The following is a 10456-nucleotide window of genomic DNA, read 5'->3' as shown; positions in this document are numbered from 1 at the left end:
TCTCAATTTTGACAAAGCAAAGCGCCAACATTATCGAACAATTCGTCGTCCTCGACCACAAAGTGATGTCACGCCTGCCGTTCACGAAGCGAGAGAAATCGTACACTGCGGAATTGGATCAGGTCACGCAGGGCAGACCACCAGTCAGGTTCCTCACAGGCCAGCCGTTACCAAATCGGGAGAAACTGGAACCACCAAGCTATGAGCAACACCAGCTACAAAAAGCACTAGCCAAAACACGCAAGACGGAAAGAGTTGCACGCCTGGATTGGTGCCATACAGTGTGTAAGATCCAACGGCAAATTTGCAAGACCAGTAATTTCGGGTCAGATACAGTTGTGATAGGGGTCGTCATGAAATTTTCCATTCCAAAGTAACGCGAATCTAAGGCGCGGTAAAACCTTAGCTCTGGGCTCATGGCGATCAAGGGATTAAATACTCCTTTTCCAAGCGCAGCTGTTATCTATATACAAACCATAAAAAACTATCACAATGTTTCAGTCCTATTTTGTTTAAGTTTAATGTTTTGCGTTCAATTCTAGCCTATTTAGCAAAACCAATAGGTTAAGAGTTTTCTGAATGTTTTGCCGCCGCAAACGCAAGTTTCGTGAAGTGGGGGTTTAAGGACTTAACCGGAGACAACTAGCCAAGCCTTAGTTGGCGTTGATCGAAATCTTTAGCCAGGATTTGCTGGCGTTATTGTTGCAGTTTTGGGTTATGTTTGTTTAGTTAAGTCACAGTAAATTCTTATGCTAGCAAGAGTTTACTATCATGGCCTTGAAGATTCTTCGAGGACCCCAATCGGTCGATGTCTCCGGTCCACTCCTTAACGGTAACGATGTTTCAATTTCTCATAAATCGTGCTGTCGCCGATTTATGAGAAATTCACCTTGGCGATAATGTTGTGTTACAGTTAGAATAAATATAAGTACCGTACACATGAAGCAGAGCAATGAAGTCGCAGTAGTCGAGGGCACACGCAATATGCCACCAGAAACCACACTACTTTGAAGCAGTTGAAGTTTGATAGCCACCGACAGTCCGCCAGTCTCTAACCAAAGCGACGCTGCTAAAAAAAAAAATGACAGGAAACAGGCAGCACGGCTTATGAGGAATAAAACGAACTGTCAAACGAGAGACAGTCAACTCGATCGAGAATTTCTTTTTGTGTGAGAAGTCGTCGGGTGCACATCGCGAGTCAACCGCGGACGGAGTTACTTCTTGGTAAGAAAAAATTGTAACCTTACATAGCCACACCATATTGAAGCCATCGTCCTCGTTGCAGAAGAGCCGGCTAACGATCAAGCCAACTACGGACAAAATCCCGCTGAGGCATTAAGGAGAGAAAACCAAGAAAGGCCCTCCAGAGAGGTAACAAAAAAATTATAAATGAATGAGTAACACCTGTACTCACATGGTGATTTGTGCACAGAGCTCTTTTTTCCTGTTTCTTTTTCCTGTTTTTGTGCTGTGGTGCGGTGTTCCAAGTTTCGGCGGCGTCGGATTCGAACGGACTGTTCGGAAACGTGCAAGTCGGCACGGGAAGGACTGGAGCGGCTTTGAAGATTGTCAGCTGGGAGCGGTGGCGGACTGGTGTTGCTGGACGGACGCCGCGAAGACCGGATGGCAGTCAAGTGAGCTAGATTAAGCAACGTGGGGTCGCACGGAGCGCGAAATGCCCGGCGACAAAAGTTGACAGGGAATGAAAAGCATAGGAGATTAGAGCGGGACGGGATGAAGAAGGAAGGAAAATACACAGAAGTTGTTTAAGTAGATTTGTGGCCAATTTTCTTCAGTTTTGGGAAGAGCCTCTTTATGATGAGGTTAGCATATAGTAAACCTATAACAACGCATCCAAAAACCTCACATTCATTCCCGCAATAATCTCAAATAATCACTTCAAATCAGTCACACAAACTCTTCATTCAAATCCGCAACAATTTAAAATGATCACTCGAACTCTGTCACACACTATTCTAACTCTTTTTTCAACCGTCAACTCAAATTGATATAATACTGAGCGCAAAACTGCAGTGGATCAGCAGTAGGTACGAACATCTGCGCATTAGCTATTCAGCTCTATGTTACAATTTGCTAATGGGTTTCATTCGTTGATGTGTATGTGTTCTGTGTTAGAAACTGTTTCTGGAGTGTGTGTAGTATGCCTGCATATGTAGAGCTAAAATTGTCAACGTCAGACCGCTTGCTTACTGCATGTCTGGTGTTGACAATCTCACAGACTTCTAGAATAGGAAGCGCTGATTTTCCAGTGTGATGAATAATTGTTTCTGTTTTTTCTAGGTTGAACTGATGATTCCGCTCGATACTGTGTTGTAGGAGGGCCGTCTTTTCCTTGAGCCGTTCCAGGTCGAATCGTGTGCTGGGATCTTCGTCGTTCTTGCTGAGGAGTCTTTGTAGTTCGTTGATAGTTGTTCGGTGGCTGCTGATGCGTTTTTTAAGTTGGGTTGTGGTTAACCCGAAATAGCTGGCTCCGCAATCGTTGCAGGGAATCTTTTAGATCACATTGTGCCGTATCTCAGGAGGTATGGTGTCTTTCGTATTCGTGAAAAAACTTTGCTGGTGGTGTTTTCGCATCTTCACGCTAGTGTTATGTTAGGGAAGGCTGCTTTGAGTGACTTAATCAAACGTTGTGTTAAGTCATTTTCAAACAACATCGGTTTGTACACGACGGTACCATCGTCGGCAGTGATATTAGTGTTGTGATCGATGTTTCGAATGTTGCCATTCAATAGTCGTTGTCGTAGCGCTGCTGGGTAATGGTTCAGCCTTAAAATTTCGTTAATCGTAATGTCGGCTGCTTTCTTCTGCTTGTTTGCGGTAAATTTCCGAACTCTTTGAACAAAGTTGGCGATAGTGTTCATTTTCAGATGAAGCGGGTGGCATAAATGGAATTCGAGTAGGCGACCAGATGCCATCGGTTTGCTGTACCATTCCGTGCGAATGGTTTGATCCGGTAGTCTTACTAACAACAAATCAAAGCACAGAATTTTTCTGTCCTGTTCGAGTTCGTACGTGAACTGAATATTGTCGTCGAAACTATTAAAAATGTTTAGAACCTCCGTGACTCGGTCCGGGGGAAGAGCAAGGATCAAATCATCAAATATCCTATATTACCAATATAGCTCACTCTCGAATTCCCCATATAATTTCAAGAAGACGCATAGGGGACACCCCCTCTTGTGGTGAAAAAGGCAACTGAACTCATTGCACAGTGGTACAGTAACGCAATTTAGGCGGACATTAGCTTTTTGATGTGATTTTGTGGTTTGAAAGCAAAAGTTTCTTCTGAGGCGTTGTTTCTTATACTTAGTCCTTTATTTATGTGCAAATGAAAATTAGGGTGGCCCTAAAATCAACGAAACGAAAAAAACTAACTTTTTTATCTGCAGAAATAATTGTATACATTTTTTGGTAAAGTTGTAAATCAACTATTTTTTCGGCAAAGTTGTAAATCAACTTTTTTTTGTAGCTATTAAATTCACCGATTTAGAGCAATTTGAAGTAGCTTACCTAGGGTTAAAAAAAATAGATTTTTTGCTTTATTTTTTCAGTTCAAATGTAATAACAAAGTTTTCTTTGGTTAACCTTAAGAACACAAAAATACGCAACATTTGACGGAAAAACATCGTCGATATGCTGTGTAGGTGAAGAGCTTTTATTTTTCAAATAAAACGTTCAATAAAAACATATTTTTAAGCTCTTGAGGTCCGGAGAATACACTGTTATTAAATTTGAACTGAAAAAATAGAGCCAAAAAACTGTTTTTTTCGGAACCCACTCTAAGCCAGTCACATAAAATTGCTCTATTTCGGTCAATTTATTGCTACAAAAGAGTTTTTTTGTTGTTGCTCAAAATTAGTTAATCTACAACTGTGCCGAAGAATGTAAAAAGTTACTTCTGCAAATAAAAAAGTTATTTTTTTATTTCGCCGATTTTAGGACCCCCCTAATTTTAATTTGCACATAAATAAAGGACTAGCTATAAGAAACAACTTCTCAGAAGGAACTTTGACTTTAAAATAAAAAAAAATCGCATCGAAAACCTCATGTCCGCCTAAATTGCCTTACTGTACCACTGTGCATTGTTGTTGCATTTCTGTGAGCGTATGACACATTCTTATACACGAAACTACTCAATTTTAGACTTAGTTGACACAATTTCATATATTCACAGAAAAAATGACAAATCATGTGAAAAAATTACTTATTACGCGTACGTAATTCCGGACTAGAAAAGATAAAAGGAGGAACCTGCGACTCTAGTTGCATCTTCTATATCAGCGGTTCTCAACCTTTTCTTGTCCGCGTACCCCTTGGCGATATTTGTCATATCTACTGTACCCCCTGGCTTGGAATGTTTTCGCAGAGTAGTGGTAGATCATGTTGTGGTAGTCTAGTTCAAATTTCAAATAAAACTATGGTTTATTTGATTGCTACAGTCATGTTTTAGGGTGGAACGGGACGGAATCTAATTATTTTAACATAGTTAACAGTACATGGTAACCAAATTCTTAATTTTTTTGTTGCCATAAAATTCCACTGAATCATCATTTTGAATATTTTGATATGCTAGCACAGCCTGCTGCTGATAATGATGACAACACTGGCGCACAACTTGATGCACACAATTGACTTGAAACTAGAAACGAGCAAAAACCGGGATTTTTCGAGGCGTTATACTTTATAGGCAAGTTTCAGACCATTTCGATCAATTTTTCGTGTAAATTAGTTGCGATCGCGATTATTATTAGTGTTAAGAGAATAGAATACTTAGTTTGAGTGGTTACGCGACTGCTTCGTACCGGTATTTTTTTGAGAACTTACACGGTAAAACCACAAGTGCAAAATTATTGAATTAGGTTAGTTGAAAAATTAACGATATTTTATGACGCATTCCAAAAACTCGGTAGTATGCAGGAGGAAGCCATCGGTCATCCCATGGTTGGGTTCCATCCCGTTTCACAAATGGAGTAATATAAAAAAATGCCTTGTCCGCCATTACTGATTTTTCTTTCGCGTACCCCCTGAAGGCTTTCGAGTACCCCCAGGGGTACGCGTACTCCAGGTTGAGAACCGCTGTTCTATATAATATGCTTGTATTTAACAACGAATGACCTGGTTGTACTAAGATTCGAGCCCGCAGTCTTCCGCTCTGTACCAGTTAGTAGAAAATACTAGTTTGTGCTTGATTTAATATTAAATGTCAAATACAAAAAACACTCGTAACGAAGAAACCTTCTAAAACTAATGTTGTGAAATAAATTACTAGAACTTTCTTAACCTCAATAATGAACTTTGAGTACTTTGTGCGAACAATATACCTGCATGCTTTTTCCTGCGTGCTCGAAGATTGCTGCATATACTTTCACAGCTCTTTAAGGGTTTTTATTAGCGCTCCAATAGAGCGGAGTAATGACTTTTTGGTCGACTAGTTTGAAACGTTTGTACCAGCAAATAATTGTCAGTGTTACGTATGTCTTAAGTATGTGGTTGTATCTCGACCATATTTACTTTTTAAAAGTCGTGTGAAACTTTCACTTGTAAATTCCTTGTTTCCACAATGGTGAATATATGTACACTGCGATCGCGTTTTACGCGGGTTGTTTATTTTTTTTTGCGTTTTTTTAAACGGGACATTTTCGCAATAACGCGGATTATTTTTACTCGATTTGGAAGATTATTTGTATGCGGTATCAAATAACTTTAGTATAAAAATATCGAATCTAATCTTTTAGATGCGGTACAACCAACCGCGTGAAAAGCAACCCCAGTGTATACTATTGTTTTGAGCTTTCACTTTCTTGGCGTAAACTAATAATGCGATATAGGGGAACTGCTCCATTATTCATCTCAGCCCGTATATTCATCTCATTCAACATGTAAACACAATTGAAAACAGGAAAAAACGCATATTTTCTTCTTAAACAAATCTGCTAACCGATGGAATGAATTCTTCTTAGTTCACTTTATATTCCTCATCAAGTATAATCCCCAAAAATTCACATTAAAGCACTAAATTGGATAATATAGTCGAGCATCTGCACTCGAAAACTCATTTAATTCAATCACCTACCTCCGAAAACAAAATCCGCGCATCGTCCTATACGGCTACAACGGGACTCGTTCAACAGCCAACCAAAGTTTTTTTCATCACTAGCGGACCACTTTTTATTTCAATCACTAAACAAAATCACTCACCACACTAAGAATACTTCAATCATTGAAATGCTCACCTCAAATTTCCAAAAACAAGCTTCAATTAGCAGAAATATATGAGATAACTGTATGTATTTTCATCTGTTTTCACTGCGTTGAAGAAAATCAAGAGTTGCCAAATCAGTTCCTGTTAATACGAAAAAATCATACCGAAAATATTGAATTATTACGACATAATTGACATAAATCGAAAGCACTGTAGTAGTTACCTAGGTTACCAGTTTTGCACGTGAACAACTGCAGCGGATATCTAGGTAACCTACTACGATGGGCTGCGGCTACGTTCAGTTATAATAATGTGTTTCATTCATGATTAACAGTGTGATGAATATGGGGGCGTCGTGAGATGAATAATTGAGCAGTGATTCAAGTTTTGAAATGGATATAGAAGCGTTGTGAAAAATGGGTTTGTTTTACAAAATTTAGGATAAATCTAACTAATTTTACTAAATATACAATGCCAAACGATTCCATAAGAGTAATTAAGCATATTTAGTTCATTTGTTCAATGATTTCGTGAAAATTTGGTGTTTTATCCGGGCGTTCTTCGTGAATATCGGCTTAATGAGATGAATAATGGAGCAGTTCCCCTATTTTTTTATTTTTAAAATTCTTAAAATAAAAAGAAAACAATTATGACAAATCTTCCATACTCACCATTTGGCATCTACTCATTCGAGTTACACCTTTTTAAACATTTATTATAGGGTAACGGGGGTATTTTGGTCAGCTTTGGGAAGTGTTCGCACAGTTCATTAAAAACAAGCACAATTTTTCAACATAAATACCTACTCTATTATACCATTGTTAAAAGCTAAGTGTCTTTTTTAATATACACCGTTCAACAATGCAATATATTGAAAAATATCCTGGAAAAATCAAAATTTCTACGAAGTACTAAAAACATATTTTGGTCCACCAAATTTTTACTTTGGCCCACTTTGATATCTACAGACGTGTATGGAATTAGTTCGGACTAATTATATTTAAGATCATCTTCGGTATTTTTAGAGCAAAAAATAGTGGGTTTGAGGAGAACATCCTTCTGCTGTGAGTTTTTGTAAATTTTAGGCATCTAAGAAGGAAATGATTTGGCTTATAACGGTTTGACAGGCATTCTCATCTAATTCCATATCGTTAAATGTGATAAATTAAGAAGTAATTACCTGTAAATTGTCACAAGCTGCTTCTTTGTTCGCGTGCAACGGCCGAACGGTAATCAAAGAGATGTCTAAACTTGGCATGGCCAAAATATGTTTGCTTCAGAAAGAGGCAAACATATTTAGGCCATGCGTTAAACCGCTTTTTCAACTTTTTCCAACATGTTAGAGTATACAAACTGTTTCTATGACATTTTATTGATGTTACTACAGCAACGAAATGTTTCAAAAGCATACATATTTGTTACAATAGCTTCCGGACGTTGACTTGTATATTACCACTTCCTCTTGACTTTGGGTTGGCTCAACCATGACTTTGAATATGTATGAACTAATTCCAAAATAACACTACTTAGAGCCAGTGTTTCGCCGGTTTAGGTGTGTTATTCAATGTTGCATGCATAGTTTTCTAATTTTAATTGAATTTATCAGATAAAATGCGTAAAATGTTACCGGGTGGGCAGAAATATGCATGTGGGCCAAAATACCCCTGTTACCTTATTCACTTGACATGTAGAACAGATTAGATGTACAAGTCACCTACTTTGTCATAAGAAGCGACAATTGGTTTATCTCCACGATAATAAGAAAATCCACGAGACAGTTGTGATCAGCTGATTACAGTTCAGGTTGCTACTTCGATAGAACCCCGATCGGGGAAGCGCGAAAAAAAATATTCAATCGGTTGCTCCAGTATCGCGAGAATAGCCATCCTTAACACAACAATAAGATACCACTCTTGATTTTTTTGCAGACACTAAGATTTTGTGTTTGGTTCTGTTTTGGGTTTGAGGTTCAAAAACAATAAAACACAAACAAACGTACCAACCGTGAAACGTCACCCATGTACTGCCTCATACATAAGCGAACTTTATTCCCATTATAAAAGTCACAATAATATGTGCATTTTTTTCAGTGTACCTATTTGGGTAATTTTATTGTCAAAAGTGATTCTTTTTCGAATGTCCTGTAGAACAAAATCAGAAGTGGCGCTCTTAGCGGTCGAAAAGGTGACTAGCGCTTCTGTCATTTTCAATGTGTCTTCATGATTTCACGTAAGTGAACTATATTGGTATTATAAGATATTTGAAATCATCGACATATTTTTTCAGTACTGGTAACGGAAAATTAATTTTTCTAATAACGTTATCCAGAAGCGTTTCCATCACTAGGTCTGCTACCGTTGGCGAGAGCGAATTTTCCATGGCTGTTCCGTGGATCTGCCTGAACAGCTTTTCCTTATAAGAGAAATAGCTTCCATTCGATAAATCGATCTTTGATACCGGGAAAGACGGCTCTGTTATTGTTGAGTGTGCAACAAAAGAAAATGTGGAGGTTGTCAAAAATGGCATTGAAGGTAATCTGGGTGAAAGCTATATAGCTGTTGTTCCCACACCTCCGGTGCCAAGATTAAAAGTGTTGGGCATGAGCGATCAATATTCCTCAGATGTCTTCACTGACCTTTTGAAAAGTCAAAATGAAGACATTGCAATTGAAGATGTCAAAGTCTTGCGTTCGTATGAAAATCCACGTTTCACGTATAACAAGTACAACGTTGTGATAGAAGTCGATAAAAAGACTGTTGACTGTTTATTATCCGCGAAAAAAGTTAATGTTGGGTGGGATCGGTGCCCTATAGTTCCAGCGATAAATGTCCTTAGATGCTTCAAATGTGGAGAATTCGGCCACAAGAGTACAGATTGCAAAAACCATGAAACGTGCTCTTTGTGTAGTGAGCATCATAGAACTTCGGAATACACATCCACTGTATTGAAATGCGTTAATTGTTCTAAATACAATAAAGATCTTAAAATGAATCTGGACGTTAACCATGCGGCATCTAGTTCGGAGTGCCTAGTTTATAATAAAATGTATGATAAAAAAAAGGCAGCCTGCATTTCAATAAATAGCAATCAGGTTCCAAAAATGTGTGTAGCTTAGATATTATATATTTGAATATTGCTGGTCTCTCTACAAATTACGTAGCTTTACGTCAGATTGTAGAGTTGAATCGTCCATTTTTAGTTTTTTTGTCAGAAACACACATAGTAGATATCGATGCATTTGATACTAGACATACTGGAGGGGTTGCTATTTATGTCAAAGAATCAGTGCAATTCAAGGTTTGTTTCGATGAAGCAAATGAAGGAAATTGGTTTTTGGGCATAACAGTGGACCGAGGCATGAAGGTTGGCAACTATGGTGTAGTTTATCACTCTCCTAGTTCTAGTGATCAGCGATTTTTGCAAATACTAGAAAACTGATTTGAGTTATTTGTGGATAGCCGCAAATTTAACGTGATTGCTGATGACTTTCACATAAACTGGCGTGATAGCTTTAATTCGAGCCATTTAAAGAGATTAATAGAGTTTTCCAATTTATAACAAGTTGTTACTGAATATACGCGTATTTCTAGACACAGTAAAACTTTAATTGATCATGTTTATACAAAGCTGCAGTAAATTCTGAATTGAAAATATCCGATCATGAGACTCTTGTTATTATTGTAAATCAGAGTATCAACAGTGATGATAATTTAGTTGAACTAAAGTGTTGGAAAAATTACTCGAAACGAAAGGTTTCGGACCTTGTCGCGAGAAACGTGGATTTCCCATTATCGGGGTGCCTTGATCATAAAACTGATAAAACGTGTACTAATCAGTTAGTGGAACAAAAGTTTGTTGTTGTGAAGAACACCAACAAGTGGTACACTTTGGATCTTTTACGTCTTAAACGTAAGAGAGATGGATGGTATAAAAAATTTTGTAGAACTAATAGTAATGATCACTGGCCGTAACTATACGGTGGCGCGTAATATATATTCTCAAACTCTGATCAAAACACGAAGCGAATATTTACAGAGGAAAATTGAACATCATAATAATAACAGCAAAGAGTTATGGAAAATATTGAAGTCATTGTTGAAACCTGGTGTTTGCAAATCGCGGTCCATAACTTTTAATGGCACAGAAGAACGATCAGAACAAGCAATCGATTCTAAGTTCAATACTTATTTTTTCGATAGTGTTTCAGATATCAATCGATCTATTGAATTAGTG

The 10456-nt window shown here is 38.0% G+C and overlaps 1 long non-coding RNA gene across 1 annotated transcript; it reads left to right on the top strand.

Moving 5' to 3' along the window:
* The first annotated feature begins 1298 nt into the window (after positions 1-1298).
* On the top strand, positions 1299-1775 carry LOC129725746 (uncharacterized). The gene is made up of 2 exons (XR_008728163.1): positions 1299-1371; positions 1433-1775. It is a non-coding gene; the product is annotated as an uncharacterized LOC129725746 (long non-coding RNA).
* The last annotated feature ends 8681 nt before the right edge of the window (positions 1776-10456 follow it).

This window comes from Wyeomyia smithii, chromosome 2 (assembly GCF_029784165.1).
Source record: "Wyeomyia smithii strain HCP4-BCI-WySm-NY-G18 chromosome 2, ASM2978416v1, whole genome shotgun sequence".
NCBI lineage: Eukaryota > Metazoa > Arthropoda > Insecta > Diptera > Culicidae > Wyeomyia > Wyeomyia smithii.
Note: the sequence above shows the minus strand (reverse complement) of the source record. Positions and strands in the feature narration are given on the sequence as shown.